The 21748-nt window shown below is 42.3% G+C and overlaps 1 protein-coding gene across 1 annotated transcript in view; it reads left to right on the top strand.

Annotated features, from left to right (window-relative positions):
• Positions 1 to 7451: 7451 nt before the first annotated feature.
• Positions 7452 to 21748, top strand: part of LOC101438175 (melanoma-associated antigen 10-like) — a 158594-nt gene continuing 144297 nt past the window's right edge. Inside the window, exons 1-5 of the mRNA XM_071213154.1 lie at positions 7452 to 7498; positions 9363 to 9398; positions 9735 to 9839; positions 10196 to 10261; positions 14198 to 14367. The gene's annotated coding sequence lies outside the window, so the exon portion shown is untranslated. The remainder of the gene's footprint in view (positions 7499 to 9362; positions 9399 to 9734; positions 9840 to 10195; positions 10262 to 14197; positions 14368 to 21748) is intronic.

Genomic DNA, 21748 nt, shown 5'->3' on the forward strand with positions numbered 1-21748 from the left:
GTGGAATCTGAGTCTCCTCTTGACATAGAGGGGCAATGGACACAACCAATCCAATGTCCACATAGAAGAGGTGGCATTGGATTGGGAAAAGTGGACATGGTGGACGATGGGTATGGGGAAAGGCAGGAAGAGGTGAGAGGTGGAGGCGTCTTTGGGACATGGAGCTGCCCTGGATGGTGCTTCAGAGGTAATCACCGGACATTGTAAATCCTCACAGGGCCCACTGGATGGAATGGAGGAGAGTATGGCCCACGATGTGGAACATTGTCTATGAGGTGCAGAGGTGCCCAAAGATGTACTTACCAAATCCAATGGATGTGTCATGATGATGGGAACGAGTGTTGTTGGGGGGGGGAGAGGGGGGGTGGGGGGGTGGGGTTGAATGGGACCTCACATATATATTTTTAATGTAATATTATTACAAAGTCAATAAAAAAAAAAAAAAGATAGTCCCATCCATTTGCTCTATGGGATCTAAACCAACTTTCAATAACAGGTGGAGTGGGCATCACCACCCCAGAATCCTCAGGATTGGGGAATGAATGGTGGACTATAGTAGTGTTTCATATTTTACTGTAGATGTATTGTGATTCGAGCAATGGAAGAACTTCTATCATGGATGTGGAAGCAGTGGCCACTGGAAGTTATGAGGGAAGGGAGAGGGAAAAACAGGTGTAATATGGGGGCATTTTCAAGACTTGGGAATTGTCCTGAATGATATTCTGATGACAGATACAGGCCGTTATATATCTTGTCATAATTTACAAAATTGTGTGGGAGTGTAAACTACAATGTAAACTATAAGCCACACTTAGTGGCAATGCTCCAAAACGTGTTTATCAAGTGTAACAAATGTACCATACTAATGAATGATGTTGTTAATGTGGGAAAATGTGAGACAGGTAGGGAGTGGGGCATATGGGAATCCCTTATATTTTTTATGTAACATTTATGTAATTGAAGTATCTTTTTTAAAAAAATAAAAAAGTATATTAAACAATTTAAAAATTGAAACAAAATTTAAAAAATGGACATTTTTTTCTATGAATAGTTTTTTGCATGTGTTATGGGGTGTAAAGGAAAGCAGAAAGTTTTACCACAATTTCTGGCATCAGCAACTTTAGGACAAATTAAAAGTTCTAAACTCTGTTAAACAAAAACAAATGGGGGACAACCAGCAGGATGGCAGTGGAGTAAGGAACTCCTAGAGTCAGCTCCTGCTGCGGGGCAGTTAGTATACACCCAGAGCTATCCGGAGCTAGCTGAAGCACCTGTTTGGGGGCTCCAGGAGGCCAGAAGGGCATCTTGCAACATCCTTGAAGGAATGGAAGGAGGAGACTGCCCATCTGCAGAGCGCTAAGTAGAGTGCTCCACTCCCCGGAGGTTGGTGCCCATTCTCCACTGGAGGCACAAGCCACGTGGGAGCTGTTCCGCAGCTGGAATTGAAATTTCCACTTCACAAAAATGGGGTAGTAAGAGAAAGTTGGGCACCAACACAGCTACTGATGAGTTAACTCAATGGGCTAAAGTATAATCCTGAGAACTGCTAAAGTTTGAACGTGTCCAAGTCAGAAAGTGGCCGGGAGCCACCATCCTAACTCCATGCCAGGCACAAGGGGAAGTGGAGTAGACTGAAAATCCCAGTGCTTGTGGGGACGAACTTCTTTCCATCCAGATCAGATTGAAGCTCTATCAAAAGCCCCAGCCCCACCTCTGGTGGGGAGGAGACTGTGGGGACCTGTGCCAACCTCTCCGGGAAATTAATGGCCAAGCATGGAGGTTGGTGATTATCATACTTTGGCAGCACAAGCCACCCCAGGAGCCATTCTGTGGCTGGAATTGGAAGTTCCATTTCCCAAAAACAGTAGAGGAGGAGAGGGTTGGTTGCTGATTTTGGCTACTAATTGGTAGACTCAGCTGGCTAACATATAATCTTGGGAACAACTGGGGTGTGACTCCGCCCCAGTAGAAAGAGGACAGTAGCCACAATTTTTAGTCTGCCCCCAGCCTGAGGGGAACCTGGGCTGACCAAAAATCACTGAGACAGTGGGAACCGGTTTCGTTCACCCAGATCAGCCTGCGATCCTAGACTAGGCTTCTGTCCTACCTCTGGCAAGGAAGAGGATCGTGTGCCCTGCACCAGTTTATCCAGGTAACTGCAGGTACCTTTGGCTGGCACAGACTGAAAATTGGAAGTCTATCCAGCAAATGTGGCCATCTTGGACCTGCACTGCATAGATTGCTGACCACACCTGCAGCTCCATCCCCACCCCAGGAAGGGGATAAAAGAGGCATGAAGCTTCAATAGTCTTTCTGAGCAACTTCAGACTAGGTCTGCACCACTTGGATTAATCCACACAGTTGGGACTTTGCCCTTACCTCTGGCAAAGGAGAAAGTTGGGAGAAGCTTCATTGGTCCCTGGTACAAGGAGGGCAGCTTGAGCCTCCACAGTTTATAGCATCACTTACAGCCTTGGCTTCTTCTGTACATCCAGCAAGGGAGAAAGGGCAGGAAGCCCTAAACTAGAGAAACTGCACCCAGAATAAATACTCTAGTAATCCAGATACCAAGACAGCAACAAAAAATTTCAATCCACACCAAGAAACAGGAAGCTATTGCCCACTTAATGGAACAAGATAAGCCTCCAGATGACATAAAGGAGTTGAGACAACTAATCGTAGATGTTCAAACAAATCTCCGTAATAAATTCAATGAGATGGCTAAAGAGATTATGGATATTAAGAAGACACTGGATGAGCACAAAGAAGAATTTGAAAACATACATAGAAAAATAGCAGATCTTATGGGAATGAAAGGCACAATAAATGAATTTTTAAAAACACTGTAATCATATAATAGCAGATTTGAGGAGAGAGAAGAAAGGGCCTCTGAAAGTGAACATACAAAAGAGCAGATTAAGAAAAGAATGGAAAAAATTGAACAAGGTCTCAGTGAACTACATGACAGCAAAGACATGCAAACAGACATGTCATGGGAGTCCCAGAAGGAGAAGAGAAGGGAAAAGAGGCAGAAGGAATATTTGAAGAAATAATCATAGAAAATTTCCCAAATCTATTGAAGAACATAGATATCTATGTCCAAGAAGCACAACATACTCCCATCTGAAAAAAATCCAAATAGACCAACTCTGGGACACATACTCATCAGAATGTCATATGTCAAAGACAAAGAGAATTCTGAGAACAGCAAGCAAAAAGCAATGCATAATATATAAGGCATACACAATAAGATTAAATGCTGATTTCTCACCAGAAATCATGAAGGTAAGAAGACAGTGGTCTGATACATTTAAATACTACAAGAGAAAAACTTGTATCTTCCAGGATATAAGAAAAACTTCTTATATCCAGCAAGACTGCCTTTCAAAAACGAGAGATTAGAATATTCATAGATAAACAGAAACTGAGAGAAGTTCTAAGCAAGAGTCCAGATTTTCAGGAAATACTAAAGCATGTGCTAGAGCCTGAAAAGAAAAGACAGGGGAGAGAGACCTGGAAGAGAGTCTAGAACTGAAGATTATATCAATAAAAGTAACTAAAAGTGTCAAAAGAGTGGTGCAAATAAAATATGACAGATAAAACTCAAATCATCAAGAATGAACTTAACCAGTCATGTAAAGCAATTGTATTCAGAAAACTGCAACTCAAAGTTAAAAGAAATCAAAAAAGGCCTAAATAACTGGAAGAAAATTCCATGCCCATGGATTGGAAGACTAAATACCATTAGGATGTCAATTCTACTCAAATTGATATACAGATACAATGTAGTCCCGATAAAAATTCCACCAGCATTAAAAAAAAAAGAAAAAGAAAACATGATCATCACATTTATTTGGAGGGGTAAGTGGTCCTGAACAGCCAGAAACATCCTAAAAAGGAAAAGCAAACCCTCATCTCCAGACTTTAAATCATATTACCTAGCTATGATGGTAATAACAGCATGGCACTGGCATAAAAACAGACACATAGACCAATGGAACCAAGTGGATGGCTCAGAAACAGATCCTCACCTGTATGGTCAAGTCATTTTTGACTAGCCTGTCAAACCCACACAGCTCAGGCAGAACACTGCATTCAACAAATGGTGCTGAAAGAATTGGATATCCACAGCCGAAAGAAGGAGAGAGGACCCCTATCTCACACCTTATCCAAAAATTAACTCAAAATGGATCAGAAACCTAAAAATAAAAGCAAGAACCATAAAACTTCTAGAAGAAATTGTAGGAAAATATCTTCAAGACCTGGTGGTATATAGTAGATTCTTAAAGGAGATAAGAGAACTGAGATGGATTACTGATATTTAATGTATGTAGAAGTTTTATTTAGGCTTACTGTAAAAGTGTGGAAATATATAGAGTGGATGGTAACACATAGTAAGCAACAGCTGGTTTATAAATGGGGATGTGGCTGAAAATAGTAGTCTAGGTATGTAAATGCCAATTGACAATGCTAGAGAATAATCTAGGAACTGAATAGCACAGTAAACCAAGAGGTGGATGGGAATTGTGGTTGACAGTACAGATGCAAGAATGTCCTTTGTGAGCTAGAGCAAACGTACAGTAAACCAAGAGGTGGATGAGAATTGTGGTTGACAGTACAGATGCAAGAGTGTCCTTTGTGAGCTAGAGCAAGTGTATATCACTACTGCAGGGTGTTGGGAATGTGGAGAAGCAGGGGAAAAATAAAGTTGGAGTGACTGTGGTTAGTAGTAATAATATAATATTCTTGCATCTATGCCAAAGATGTACTGTATTGATAATGGCGCAGTATGGAAAATGTGAGCCAAGTTTACACTATGGACATGGTAATAGTCAGATGATACTATCTTATCTATAGCAAATGTTCCACCATGATGTGGTGTGTTGATGGAGGGTGTTGTTTGGGAATTCTTCACATGTGCATGATTACTTTATAAGTTTACAACTTCTGTCATAAAAAATATATTTTTAAAAAATAATAGAGTGGGTTGGGGGAAAAACACGCTAACTGTAAGATAAGGACTATGATTAGTAGTAAGATTTTGACAATATTCTGTCATAATTTGTAACAAATGGCTCACAACAATGCAAGGTGTTGGTGGAGGATTGATGTATGGGACCCCTGTATGATGTTATGTATGTTTGCTTTGTAAGTTCACAACTTTTACTGTACACTTAATTGTTTATTTATGTTCATATATAAATGATATAAAGGTAATAATAGTAGGGTTGGTTGGGGGAAAATACTTTGGTTAGTAGTAATATTTGGACAATGTTCTTTAACCATTAGTTAAAAAGGTTTAACAATGTAAGTTATTGGTGGTAGAGTGAGTTATGAGTCTTGTATGATGCTATATATGTTTGTTTTGTAAGTTCACAACCATCACTATACACATATTATTTATGTATGTTTATGTATGAGTAATATACTTCAATAAATTAATTAAAGAAAAAAAAAACAAATGGGGGCACTTGTTAAAATTTTCTGGGCTCTTCACCAAGCCTACTAATTCAGAATATTTGGGAGTAGTTTCCTGGAGTTTGCATTTTTTTTTAAAAAAGAACACACCAGTTCATTCTAATCAACTCCGGCGTTTCAGATACAGTGATATAGTGATTAGGAGCATGGACTTTAGGTAAAATAGATTTTGGTTTGTATTCCTGTCTGTCACTTAATCTCTTTAAATTCTTCATTCGTATAATAATGATGGTAATACTCACTTCATCCTCTTATTCTGAGGATAAAATTACATGAAATTAAATGAGTTAGAATATATATACCATTTAGAAACCTATATGGAAAATAATATATATTTAGCAAATGGCATTGATTTTAAGTATACAGAGTGTTTCTAATCCTGGCATTGAACTGAATTGTCAGGTAGTTTAGTATCCTATGTGGTTAGAATGAATTAGTTTAAACATTAATGCTGTTCTGAAGTGAACAAATTTGTAAAAATAAAAGTAAAAATATTATAAAAGCTGCACCATAAAAATAAATGTATATTATCAGTTGAGATGTACAAGTAGATGTATGTATTAAAATAAATAAATAAATAAATGTGTATTTCTTCACTTCCTCTATGCACTGGGAATCTGATATTTTGGGCAGAATATTTAATAACCCAAATTAAAAATGTGACCCAGAATTGATTAAAGGTTTTAAAAACACCTCTATTTTGCAACATATGCAGAAATCAAGCAACTCTACATATAACGTGTAGTAGAGACCCATATGGAAGGGTGCCATTAATTGTAAGACTATGAGCATCTAGAAGGGGTATGGGCTGTTTTATTCATTTTCATAGTCCCATTCCCCAGCACAGTATTTTGAATGTGGTGAGGCTCAACACATATGTGGAGTCAATGGATAGTTTTCTCTTAATAACCTAAGGGATATCTATAAATGGCAGACAAATTATAAAATAGATAATCAAAAAGAAAATAATTTAAACTTCCCTCACATTCCACCATCCAGTGATAACCCAGACATAATCATTATTATGTTTGGTTTATACCCTTTCAGACTTATTTTATGTATATTTATTCCTATATACATAAGATATAAAAGTCAGTATTATGCGTACTGAATACTAACTTTCTCTTATTTCCTTAAAATGTAGTCAGTTTTTTTCTTCTCAATAATTATAGATAAATGGGTTGGTTTTGATACGATTTTTTTTCATCAGCTGTTTTTCTGACATTTATTTCCAAGAGCCGTGGTAATGGTTGGGGGTGAAGATGACAGAATAAAGGATAGAGGTGAATTCCTCATATCTTTTTATTTTTTCCTCTGAGCTCAGTGAATAGCAACACTAGTTTAGTGCCCAGAGTTCTAGTTGTGGGGATATGTATAATTTGGGGATTGGTGAAGGTTAGGCATCTTTGAGGTCCATCACTATGGCAGGAGTCTGCTGACCACACTGCACCAAGGGAGGAGATGAGACTAATCTCTGCTTTTCACTGCAGATATTATCATTTGAATCAAGCATCTTCCTCTGGAGGCATTGTTAGTGAATTCCTGACTTCCCTTATTACTTACAAGAAGAAAAAGCATATAGAACAACAACATGGTCACGCTCATCACCAGAGAACAGACCTTGTCAGTGTTCCTCAATGCCTAGTAGGACTACTGCAGAAAAAAAATCATATTAATGAGGCTGTTGCTAGGAGACGGGAGAGCCAAAAGACCGTCGTCTTGTAGGGGTTCCGCTGGAAATCAAGGCTGTTTAAGCGTGTTTCAGATCAGACGTTTAGCTACTAACATCTGTCCTTGGATGAGCAAGCACTTTTTAGTAATTAACGTTTAGTACTATTTCATGATTTTGGAGGATTTTAGAGGGCAAGCTCAAAGCATTTCATTTCTTTCCTAAGGCTAATCCCTCCTTCGGAGCACAGCTCGTTTTCAAGTGGTTGCTGCTGCTGTTTCCGCCCCCCCCCCCCCACCCTTTCAGTGCGGCAGCCATAGAGCTGGTGGAGAGGCGAAGCACATGCAACTGGTAAGTAGCTGAGAAATTGCTTGTAAAATAGATTTCCAAGCCATGCCTTTTAGAGCAATTGACATATTTTGATGGAACACAATAATAGAGACCTGTGCAGGAAATTTTTATTCTAATTAGTGGCCTTAGGAAAATGGATTAATTAAATTCTAAATAGCCCACAGTCACTGTTCTAGTTTAAAATGTGTTTCTTAAAAGGTGACTGAGTTGCTAGAAGGAAATATAGAACTTCCCCTTGTGATTCTGGCAAGATATTTCCCGAAATAAGATTTGACGAAGTTGTTACTGAAATGGGAAATTGCATTCAGAATGGTATCTCAGATTTACGATGTTTGGATTGGACATGTTGAAATGAATTAAGATTCAAGATACTTTCAGAGCTGGTTTCTATTCTCAGTGAATGTGGAAAGAGCATAAAAAATGTTCTTTTGCAGGGGAGAAAAGGATACTATGCCTCCTTATTTAAATTAAGAAAATTGTGTCATGAATTCTTGGAATAGAGAAAAAATGAGGAATAGGACAGCCCGTTACGGTCGGATTAATTACTTCATGTGAACAACGAATGTGTGTTGAATGGGAAAGATGAAAATTTGGTCTTGGGAAGAAAACTCTTGAAAAAGAAATAATGACTATTGTGACTGTGCCTTCATTTTGAAAAAAATTATTTGTATTTTTGGACATAGATTTAAACAGTAATGACAGAACGTTCTCAGTGTTTTTTCCTTTGAAAAGGGGTATGAGAAGGCTATAAGATTCCTATCAACAAAGATTTTGTTTGTTTCTGAAATGTGCCTGAAAATGTGTATGCTTTTGTTTCCCTTTTACTTGGAAGTTGCTTTTGTAGATCTGTTTGTGCCAGAAAAAAAGGAAAAAGGTGAAGTGGTGTTTTTATTATTATTTCTTAGAACTTCAGATTGTTTTGACACTTCAGCAGGAAGAAGAGGAGAAAAATGTAGGTAGATGATCGATTGATTTATTTTTGCGTTAGATGACAAAGCAGAAATCAGGGAGGAAAAGAAAGAATGAAGAAGCTTAGAAGATGGTCCTCAAGATGGTCCATTTCCCAAGTCTGCTGGTAGCATGTTTTGCAGGGGCTAGGTGGGGAAGCAGGTTGAAGGCAAAGAGTGGGGGACAAGGAGAAGAGTTCTGCAGCATAAAGAATGACTGATGCATCCAAGGACATGTGATCATTCTCTGGTTTAGTGAAGAAAATTTTCCAGGTCTCCATCTTGTATAAGGAACTCTATATCTACCCAAATAATGCCATAGACTTTATGTAATATATAAGGAGTTCGTTTTGCTTGATCCACCCTTGGTATACGTTGGTGCATTTATTCTGTTTTTCATAATCCTTTTTCATAGAATTTCTTGTCTGTGCTACCACCGCTTTTATAGCACGTATTCAAAGATCTTGCTTAAAATGCTGTTAACCTTTTATTATAAAAATATGACATATTTACTGTAGAAAATTTGGAAAATTCTAAAGATGATCATAAAATTACCCATAATCCCATAACCTAGATATAATTACTATTAGCATAATTATTTTCAGTCCTTTTTCCATGAACATATGCAAATAAGTGCATAGACATATTTTTATATAGAAAATGTGGGTCATAAGTATATACGGTTTTTACATACTTTACTTAATTAACCAATATATTGGGAGCAATTCCCCATATTTTAAAATATTCCACAAAAGTGTCATGTATGACTGCATACTTTTCGACCATCTAGCTGTCCCACTAAATGCTCAATGTCCAATTATTGAATGCTTGTTGTATTTTTTTGCTGTTATAATTTAAGAAATATCCTTCCATATAAATCTGTGTGCTTTTCTGGTTTCTCCCCCACCCCCTCCCAGGATAAATTCGTAGACGTGGAATTCCTGGATCAAATGGTATGAATCGGTTTAAGGTTATTGCCCTCCCCCATACATATTGCCTAATTTATTTTATCATCTGTGATTAAAAAAATCATTATTTCCCACTGGTTGTTTGATTTTTATCATTTATCGTGTGCTTTTTTTTTTTTTGACATTTTGCAGCTTTACATTTTTTAGGTATCTGCATCTCTTAATTTTTGATTTTGTGATTTCTTTCCTTTGATGAGCATATACATTTTTCCCTAATCATTTCATTACTTTATTTTTTTACGATTATCTCCTTAATCCATCCAGCATCTATTTTGGTATATGGTATGAAGTAGGATCTAATTTTGTTTTTTTTCCAAATAGGTCACCAATTGTTTCAGCATCATTTATTGAATAATCCAACCTCCTTCCACTGGTTTGAAATGACAACAACTGTTCTCTCATTAGATAGGGTGTAGCTTCCCACAGGTCGGCCATTTTCCCTCCACCCAAATTGGTTATTCTTCAATAGTATTCCCATCTTCTTGCAGCTCCTGGCAGTGTATTAAAGCATTCTCTTTTATTAATGCCTTTCAAGAATCCTAGGCACATGCATTTTAAGGCAGTGGTTTTCTATCAGCATTATTTAATTTTAAATATTTAAATTTTTATTTTAGCAGACGCTTTTTACAAATTAAAACTGAAGAATCAAACATATAAAACCGCTTTTCCAGATATGCTCTTCCTCTTGGACACACCTGACATCCTGATAGTGTGTTAAAAAAAATTCCGTGGTTAGTGCTAGCCACAAGGTTCTCCCTTCAACCTCTTTTTCTACTCCTCAGGTACTCGGAGTTAAAGCTGTCTGGACTCAGTTCCTGGAATATTCTAAAATGGTGTAAGAAGGCAATGTAAGAAATGTATGGGAAGCAGAAATAAATATTTGTTAGCCTGTTGTTGGTATTAGGCTGAACTAGGAATTTAAAGGTGTTAGGGTGGGTGCCCAAAATGCCACCACTGTCGCCATCTCTTCTAGATAGGGACACAGCCCGATGGTCCTCCTTTTTATTTCACTCTAGGTGGAAGGTTCAAGACATTAACCACGGGGTCCCTTTAAATCTTTCAGTGGGAGATGAGTTCAGTGTTGCTCACAGAAAGATCTGATGATTAAAATCACCCGTTTCCCCAATACAGCCTTCTTTTGACTTCTGACCTTGGCCTCTAGCCTTTACTGATTCTCGAAGGAAAAAAAGGTGGGGGCGTGGGTGGAAGGCTGGCTGGTCTGCTCTTATTGCCAGAGGCTCCTTTGGTGGGTAGCCGCCTCGTGGTATGATTTATGGCTCGGGACTGGTTTCCCTGGCAACGGCAGCACACCAGGGCATGCGTATTAGCTCCTCTGCAGTAGCAGAATGCGGCCGTCGCGATGCGGGACCGGGACCGAGGGGTGGGGACTAGGGGTCTTGGGGCGGCAGTCGCTGAAGGAGTTATTCTACAGATATGACGTCAGTTTTTCTGGGCTAAACTGCCACCGTTGCTGTATACAGAGCTTGTTTTTCTTTTTTTAAAAAATTTCTCGGAGGACTTTGTGTCACTGCCTTTTTCTTCCTCCCAAATTAACTGCTCTCAGTGTGTCGACCTGTGCTCGCGAGAGGCCTTCCCAATGTTTGAGGTGACTGATGCCTTCAGGGCCCCAAGGGGGATTCATAATAGTGTGGGCACAGGAGACGGCTTGCCTAGTTTCCAACCCCCACCACTTGGTAATTGTGTGACTGTGGGAAAATGGTAATCTCTCTGTGTCGCAGTTTCCCCGGACGTAAAGTGGTGCTAAAGAAAAGCCTGTTGAGAACAGTTGTCTGGCGCCTAGTAACTGTTACATAAGTGTTGGCTATTATTTTGTGTAGCTATTATAGGAGATTTCCCCCAAAACAGATTTGCTCCATAACGTACAAACTCATCGTCTTAATCGTCATACTGGCCAAAAAGGACGAATACATGTTCGCCCCCACGGCACCCAGATGCACCGCACATGCGCAGATTCGACGCACGGCATGCAGACACACCCCCCATGGTGCGCCGACAAACCCCAAAGTTAAAAGACTTAGCACGCTGCACGCTAACGTGCCGCTTCACTACCGAGACTGTTCAGAGGCACTCATACACTTCCCAAAGTAAAAAGACTCATCTCCCAACACAGCTTGCCCACAGCACACACAGGCCAACCCCGCAGAACACATATATTCTCTCCAAAACAAAAACGTTTACCCCTTGGGACGCAGGCTCTCCCCGCAGCACGCAGACACCCCCGCCTCACTCAGCACGGAGAGGCACCCCACAGCCCATAGAAGCTATTCCCCAGGACATGCAGATTCTCCCCAGACAACACAGGTTCATCCCATATTACACAGACTCACCCCACGGCCCTCAGACTAACCCCATAGCGCAGAGACTCTCCCCCATGACACCCAGACTTCCCTCGTGTCTCACCGACACTCACACGAGCATGTAGATGCTCAGTCCATCACAGCAACTCTCTAGGACATGCAGACACAAGCTAAAGATTCTTCCTAAAGCCCCCAGAATCACTCAAAGCACTTTGATTTGCACAAAATGCACGGATCTCTTCCACAATGCCGAGATACACCTGTCAATGCACAGAATCGAGGTGCAAAATATAAAGCCCTCCCAGACGTACACAATTACATCACATTCTCTAACTTAAACTCACACTCACAAAGCAAACACTTGACCCACTTATGGAATCGGCCACAAAAACACACAGATCAGCTGACAAGGCAGTAAGGCAGTGCCACACCTGGCAATGCAGAGTTGTGACCGAGGAGTCACTCATGCTTGTCCACATCCACAGACTCCTAAAGCATGCAGACAAGCCCTGTCCCATACACTAGATGTTATGTACAATCCTCTGGCTTGCATCAGGATTCACAAATTGGCCCTGCAATACAGGATCAACCCACAGCACAACCATTCGCCCAACAGTACTGGTGTCATCACAAGTTATACCCACAAACCTCAGAAAACAGAGTTACCCCACAATACCAAGCCCTGTCTCCAAGCATATGGATTTGTGCCACAGTGCATGGACACATCCGACAGAGCACAATACAACTCAACTCAGCACATACTGCATCCCTAAACACTGCACAGAGTTGCATCACAAGAGATTCACTTGCCCTGTAACACCCAGATATACTCCTCAGTATACAGACTTGCCCCATAATACCCAGTTATCCTACAAAGCACAGACACACGCCCTCAGGGGACACATGCGCACACAAGCATGTAGGCAAATACTACAAAGCCTAGTTCACCCCACAGTAGAGATTCAGCAGCACATCGACAGCATGAATACTCCTCCATTATGCACAGGATTGTGCCACAACACACCATCTTGCCTACAATGCACATCTCACAACAACTCAATATAACTCACCGCATAACAAACACACTTGCCACACAATGCAGTTGCTTGCCCCAGGGTGCGCTGATTTGCCTTAAGACTCCAGGCACTCGCCACAAACTCAGTTACCATACAATGCACACTGTGGTCCTGTATCACCAAACCACACTCCAAATTCCTCAGACACATCCTGCAATGCAAAGACACACCTCAAATGCAAGGCTCTGCATCAAAGCACAAAAATAGGTCCTGTAAAATCGGCCCTACAGTATGCAAACTTGTTCCACAACAGACACACTCAAGCCACAGCACTTCACCTTTCTCCACAATGTTCAGGCATGTCCGCAGAAATGTGGTCCATGATATCCTCACTCATCACACAACATGCATGCAACCTCAACATGCAAACTCACCTCATGGTGCGGCATTCCACCCCTATAATGCACAGAATTGTGTACAACACACAAACTTGCCATCCAGATTCACATCACAAAAAACACACTTATTATGGGGTTACATAATGCAAACCTGTGACCCCAGACATGTGCAACTGTTTGCTAGATAGCTCTCAGATTTACTCCAAAGCACATAAACTGGTTTTACAAAATCAAGGTGAGGCCCAACCATTCATCAAATTGCATCAAAATGCACAGATTCTCCCATCAAAATACATACTTGCCCCAGAACACACGCAAGTACCACTGAACACCCAGACAAACCCTTCAGTGCACAGACTTAGCCCGCAACATACTCAGTCACGCCCACAAAATAGATGTGCCTTACAATTCATAGGCATTCCCATAGACACATAGACGCCTTCTGCAATGCACAGAATTGCATCTCAAGACAGACTTACTCCACTGTGCACAACCTACAGGGTTGTAGAATTTGAGAGAGGTTCAAATATTTGCCTATAGAAAAGCCAGGACTCAGGAATGATTTTGAGAAGGAAAAATGGTTTATTGACGGCCGGCCGGACTCTGGAGCTTTCTTTTTCAAACCTGAGCCCCGAACAAGAATTTTGAGTTCCTTTTATACAGAGGAAGGGCTAAATTTTTCTTTGTTTCAGTGCTCAATAGGTTTGAATTAGCATATATCTTCCACATCCTAGGTAAGCTTTTAGCATGGACTTCATATATTCTAGATAAGCTTTTAGCACATTTGGTTTGCCTTTTCCCTGAATATTTAAAGCTTATAGAGTTTGCATTGCTAAAATGTTTCCTGGGACTGCAGTCGTCGTTGCCATGGTTACCAAGGGCAGGGCTGCAGCCTCTCACCATCCCACACCCACAAGTCAGGACAGACAGCTTAGGTTAAGGTTATCTCCGAAGAGACAAAGAGCCTCCCACCCATAGCCCACATCAACAGTGCAACATAAACACTCCCCAGCATGGAGACACACAACACACCTATTATCTCTACAACACAGAGATTTCCCCCCATGGTGTACAGACCAGCCTCACTGCACTTTCGACCTACAACTGTGACCTACAACAGAGACATAAGACACAGCTTGTGCAATGGTTATAATCAAGGCCCCTGGAACCAGACTACCTGGGTTGGAGTCCAGGTTCCACTTCTGTAATTGTATCACCTTGGGTAAGTACATTTTATGTCTTCTTCAGTTTGCTCCTCTGTAAGACGAAGATAATGCTAACAGGGTGGTGTGAGGATCAAATGCATTAAAATATATGAAATGATTAATACAATGCCTGGCCCACAGGAACTAGTACCATCGTTAATTGATATCACTACCACTGTGTCCCACTCTGATTACTAAAACAAAAAGGGCCTGTTCCAAATACCTCAAATCAACTGACAGCACAAAATTCCATCCCTAGGTGTATAGACTTACCCCAGAACGTCTGCAAACACTCTATAGCAGATACCTCAACATAACACGCATACACCCTGCAGGGCACAGCCGGAATCCTAAACCCAATGCCCCTCATAACACACAGAATTGTACCACAATTAAGAAATTTGCTCTGCAATTCTCAGACTTGCTCTTCTACAATATACAAACTCATCCCATAACACCCAGACTGGACAGACTGGACACACAACACCTACCTAGCCTCACCCCCCCAAGGCTGAGACTCACAATACAACACATGCCCATACACACGCTCCCTACAACTCAGATATGCCCTATATCACACAGACACATCCAACTAGATGCAAATTTTTTGCCCCATAACATTTGGATACACATGCAATTTACAAACATGCTCCTCAATTCATACCTTCTGCAATTTACAGCATCACATGGCAATATAGAGTCCCACCATGACACATTTCCTTACTCCCATCCCATGCTTGACCCATAATGAACCATCTAACTCCCAACTTATCCATAAATACTGCTTACCTCAAAACTCAAGTACCACACACACACCGCATGCTCCACAACATTGCTCTGTAATACCTCAGTAAGTCCTACCATATACACTTGTATCCCCCAAAACACAGACCCCTCTTAAATGCACAGCATCGAATGCAGGGCACACATGCAGGCTCATCCCACAAAACACAGGTTTACATTAAAGCACCCACACTCACTCAGGCATAAGGCAAAGCCAGGCTCACAACGTGAACACCCACCCCCCAGTGCCCAAGGTGGCATAAGGCAAAGACTAGCCCAAAATTGCCCAGAAGCAACCCATATAATACAAAACTTGAGCCACAATGTCTAGACTCCCCCTACAGCATAATACACATCCACAACACTCAGGAACCCATCGAAACCTCCACACTCATCTTACAACATGCACATAAACTTGCCGTACAAAGCAAATACACCAGCAGCTATGCCCAGCAGACCCAACACACAAACACATAGTACCTCCCCTCACACAGCTTCTAGAATCACATCACAACACACTAACTCCCCCATTACACACAGACTTTGGCCAACCACTCACACCTTGACCACGAACTGCCAAGAATCACCCCAGCATGCAACACTGATACCACAACACTGAGACTCACACTACAACACCCAGGTTCACTCAGTAATGTACCCGTGCCCCTCAATGCATGCAGAGACTCACCACAATGAGCAGACCCTTCCAAAAATATCTGGGCATACTCTACAATACATAGACTGGTTCGATAATGCTTACACAAGTCCCAATATGTATGGACACATCCTATACAATTCATCACATCTAATTATAAAACACATACTAAACTCATAGCACAAGACTTGTGTCAGAAATACAGAGAACACTCTACAACACAAGTTATTTGCCTCAAGACTCCTGGAGTTAAATTTAATTTGCACAGAGAAATTTCACAGTGTCCACAATTGCATAGCATATGCCCTCACTCTGTAATGCACAAGCTCATCCCCTCCCAAAAATATCCTTTAAAGCAGAGACTCGACCCACAACTTATGCAGTCTGCCCACACTAGAAGGTCTTGCCACACAATGCAAACAGTAACATGACAGCTTTCAGACTGGATGCGAAGCAGTACCTTCCCTCCCAACGAGACCCATCCTACAAGGCATGGAAAAGCACCACAACACTTGGATAGATTGTACAATGCCTAGGTGCCATGCAACCCAAGACATATGTCACAACACCTAGACATACCCCACAAAGTACATCACACCCTAACACAAAGGGGCAGTATTGTATAGTGGTTAAAGAGCTTACACCCAGGATTCAGATTGCCTGGGCTCCAATCCCAGTTGTATCATTTACTAATTGTGTGGTTAAGGAAAGGTTTTGTGCCTTAGTTTTCTCAGCTTTAAATTGGGAATGATAATAATGGTACCTATTTCATAGGACTGTTATGAGGACCAAATGACTGAATGCCTATAAAGTGCTTTGAAAAGTGCCTGGCAGAGAATTAGTGTTATCAATGTTAACCGATGTTGTGGTTGTTACCGTCATTGCTATTACACATGGAACTGGATCACAATGTTAAAACTTAATAAAAAATAACTAAAATTGGCCCACAACACCTAAAGTATCCCCCATAAAGCAGAAGACTCAGATAACCACTAACGCTCTCACCTCTCTTTCCTTCCAGTGCTCACACTGGCTACACTTAGCCCCTAGCACCCAGAAGCATCCACTGTGAGGTCTTCACATAACACTTGGACTTACCATGCAACACATAGACACATACTCCAAGGCACAAACAGGTAAATGATACAGAAACTCATCCCACATGCAAAGACTCATCCCAATTCAATTAAATCCACCCTGTCATGTACAAACTCACCCCAGAACACTGCACTGGCCCCACAACATAAGGAACTCACTTTAGAACTCTTAGAACCAATTCAAAATACAGGCATGTATCACACCATGTAGACTTGGCCACAATGAACAGACTAACCTTCCAACACAGGGGACAATGACATGTTCCAGAACACACAGATCCTGCCCACAACACATATACTGGAGCAACAAAACACTGTCTTGCTTGTATAACATTAAAACTTGCCTCATGGAACATAGACATGTTGGACAACTCATGGAAAAAAATCTCACAATGAACACATGTGCTCTGGGACACAGACTTGCTCCACCACATGCAGGCACACCCCATACCACCCAAACTTGATGCATAGCAGCCAGACCTGTTCCACACCTAGAATGGCCCCAAAGCACAAGGAAATGCCCCGTAGTCTATAACCTATCCTATCAAACACAGAGTGGCCACACTCTTCCTACTACAACTTCTAACCCAGCAGCACACAGAAAAGATGGGCAACATTCAGAAATACACAATGCACGGATATGTTCTGCAACACACAAGCTTGTGCACAAGACCAATTCTTGCCCCAGAACACCCAGATACCACTCCCACGTCATGAAGACTCACACCATAAGCCCCAAACTAACCTGCCAACACATGGGCATGCTCCACAATACAAGGATAAAACCCACAACACAAAGACATACCTCACAACACGTAGACATACACACACTTTACCCTCAACACACTGACTGGCCCCATGAAATACTTTCTTGCCTCTACACAGTGTAGTCTAGGCCCACAGCAGAAATAAATGATGGAAAACACAGGAGTTCAGCAAGGCAAAGACACAGCCCACTTCATCTTGACTTGCCCTATCACACCCAGACTCATCCAGAACACAGGTGCTCAACCCGCCATGCCCCAAATGGACCGTTGTCACCCTGACTAGCTCCAAAACATCCAAATAGGAGCCAAAGTATATGGATATGTCTGCAAAGATACAAGTTTGTCCTACAACATTAGAAACCGTTCTTGCTCCACAATACCAGCACTTTAGCTCACAGCACATAGAAGAGGTTGACAATAAAGAGACAAACCCTACCATTATGGATATGCTTCACAATACTAAAACTTGCTGTAAAACCCCCAGTCTTACCATGAGTCATACAGACTCATGGAAGCCCAACTCGCCCCATGATACCTAGGCTTTCCCCCAAAATACGCGGGCATGCTCCATAATATAATACTCTTGGGACAGCATAGAGTGGTCCTGAAAAATACATTTTTTAAAAATTAGAGAAGTTGTAGGTTTTCAGAAAAATCATGCATAAAATACATAAAATTCAGAGTTCCTATATAATACCTTGCATTAATGTGGTGCAGCAAATTACATTTTTGATGCCATAGCCCCAAGTTTTAGCTGAGGGAATGCAGAAATGCTGAGAAAAACAGAGAATCCTACGAGGTACAGACATACCCCATGACACCCAAACTCACCCCGTTACACACAGTCTCACTATGACACACCAACCCAGAGACTCACCCTATGACACCCAGACTAACACGTGGGATCCAGGGATACCTCACAAATCCCTAATCCCCCACCCAATACCACCACCCAGCCTTGCTCTGCAACAGCCAGACAGGCCCCATAACAACCAGACTGGCATGCCAAAATCGACACATAGAGAGGTCCCCAAAATGTTCAAAATATTTGCCTATCTCCACAACACTGAGACTTTTCTCACAGCACACAGAAATGCTACACAACACACTGACAAGACCTGCAATACCTAGATATGCCCCCTCAATACCAGATCTGCCACACAATACCCGGCCTGTCCCTGCAAAACCCAAACATGCATCTCAACAAATGCACGTGCCTTATAACACCAGGGCTTAGCTTATATTGCTCGGCAGCCTCGTAATATGCAAACTCTCCCTATGGCATTGGCTGACCCCACAAACAGTTACTTGCCTCAACATCAAGATATGCCTGCGAGCAACATCACGGCTTCCCCTGGAAATGTGGGATGATGCACACGCTCAAACACACAGATTGTCCTGATAGGCCCCACAACACCCAGACTCACCTTGCAGTGTTCCAATTCACCCCACGACAGGCAGACTCGCTACACAACATGTAAACCTACTCCATTACACCTGGACTTGACCCACCAACCCAGATGCACCCTATGTCGCTCAAATGCTTCCCGTTAGCCAGACTGGCACTGTGGCAGATGATGATGTCCACAGCTAAATTACCCTCACAACCCACAGATTGGCCACACAAAATATTTTCTTGCCTTCCAATCAAAGCTTGCCACACAGCAGACAAAACATACAGATACACACAGCAGACCCCACTGTGCACTAATATGCATTGTAACACCCAGACTCACCACATAAGACCCAGACATAACAACACAGATATAATGCCCACAATAAACAGATGTCCCCCCCAAAATACACAGATTCATCCCACAACATGCAGACTCACACCATAAACCACTCTATGACAAAAAGATTACTTCACAGAACAGAGAAACACTGGACAGTGCACACGCAATAAAACACCTCACAGACAGAGAATTCACCACCCATATTTGTCCATAATAACAGGAGGTACCCATGACATACATCACATGTATCTACCCCACTTCTTGGTTCCACAACACCAAGACTTACCTCAGAGTACACAGAAGCTCTGGAGAACACTCAGACAAAACTCCCAACATACAGCTCTAGTATCATTCAGATTCACTCAACAAACCTCTGAAGCATACCTGTATGTGATCTATAACACAGGGACATTCCAAACCATACCTGGACTCTCCCTACAACACCCATACTTGGCCTGTAATGCTATACAAGACACATAAACCCTGCGAGGCACAGGTACATTCCAGAACACCTAGACTTGCTCTCCTAAATGTTCATCTCATTCATCCCACAGCATCCACTTGTATCCCGTGACACACAGACCCATCTAGCCCCTCATATGCAGTGTGGTGGGCCATACCTGCATATGAGGGGCTTTTTGTGTGTGCTGTCATCATCTTTCTGGGCTCTGGGGCAGATCTAGGTGGATGATGGTGCATTTGGAGGCAGGCCTATGTGGCTAAATGTGTCTGCGTGTCACGGGATACAACTGGATGCTGTGGGATGAATGAGATGAGCATTTAGGAGAGCAAGTCTAGGTGTTCTGGAATGTACCTGTGCCTTGCAGGGTTTGTGCGACACGCAGACTTTCCTCACAGCCCCGGAACAGACCCACAAACACCTTTCTTGCCTTCGGAACACCAAGAGTTCCCTCACCATGCACAGAAGTACTGGGCAACACATAGACAATGCTCACAATGTACCCATAAGCTCCACAACAGGTAGGCTTGCTACCAAGCGCCCAGACTCACCCCAAGATCAGTAGCATTTGGAGTCACCCTACATCTTCCAGACTCATGGTGCAAACCCAAGTACCATCCTACAAAACCCAGGTGGGCTCAACACCACCAGCCTCCCTCCACATCACGCTGGGACTCACCCCATATTGCCCAGCCTCGACCAGCAACACCGGACGTGCCACACAACTCGGAGACTCAACCTGCTGGATTCCCGAGACCTGAGCGTGCCTCCAAATGCACAGATATCCTCCACAATATATGGACTGGCTTTGCAGTACACGCCAGTATACAAGTGCTCCCACAACCTGCTACCTGGCTCCACAAACACCTCTTGCCTTCACCACACAAACACTGGCCTCACACCAACTATAGAGGCTGAACAAACCCCAGAGTATACGGATCAGCCCCAGAATATGCAGACTTGCCTTAGAGTACCCAGACTTGCCCTACAAAGCCCGGATTATCCCTACAATGCCACAGTGTGTTCCGCAACTCCTGGTGTACCCTATATGGGTGTGCCTTCTCACACACAGACTCGTTCCTCAAAGTATATTGCCTCGACCATACCAAGACTGTCCTCATAGCTGAAAGAAATGCTGGATGACACAGAGACAATACTCCCATCGAGCGTCGCCCCACAATGCTCTGCCTTGCCCACCAATACACGTGTACACACTATAATACTCAGACTTTCCATGCAACCCAGACTGGCCTCAGATAATAATTTTTGCCTCCACAACATTAAAGCTTTACTCAGAGCACTCAGAAATGCTGGGTAGCACATAGAAAACCCCCACAGTCCATGACTGATACTCATGCCACAAGACCCAGAACCCTTGACAGCACCTGGACCTGTCTCACCACATCCAGATGTATGTCACATCTGCCAGGCCTGCCTTTCAACAGCTAGGTCTGTCCTGCATATATGGACATGACCCACAGTACACAGACTCTGTCCACGACCCAAAGACTGGCCCCATGAAATGCCCCCTTGCCTCCACAGTGCAAAGAAATTCTGGACAACACAAACCACCAACACACAGCTATGTGTCACATCACCCAGACTTGTCCCATGATGCCCAGCCTCACCCTGCATCAATTAGGTTCACCCCCAAATGCCCTGACTAGATCAAAGGCATAGAAACAAGCCCCATAACACACAGACTCTCTCCACACATAGTCTGGCCTCACAAAACACTCTCTTGCCTCCACACCATCAAAAGGTACCTCACATCACACATGTGCACTACATGACACACACACAAACTTCACACTGCACAGATATGGCCCAGATTCCCCAGACACATGGCATGACACCTGTAATTGCCCTTTGTTATCCAGGCTTGTGACAAAAAACAAGA

Source organism: Dasypus novemcinctus, chromosome X (assembly GCF_030445035.2).
Source record: "Dasypus novemcinctus isolate mDasNov1 chromosome X, mDasNov1.1.hap2, whole genome shotgun sequence".
Taxonomy (NCBI): domain Eukaryota; kingdom Metazoa; phylum Chordata; class Mammalia; order Cingulata; family Dasypodidae; genus Dasypus; species Dasypus novemcinctus.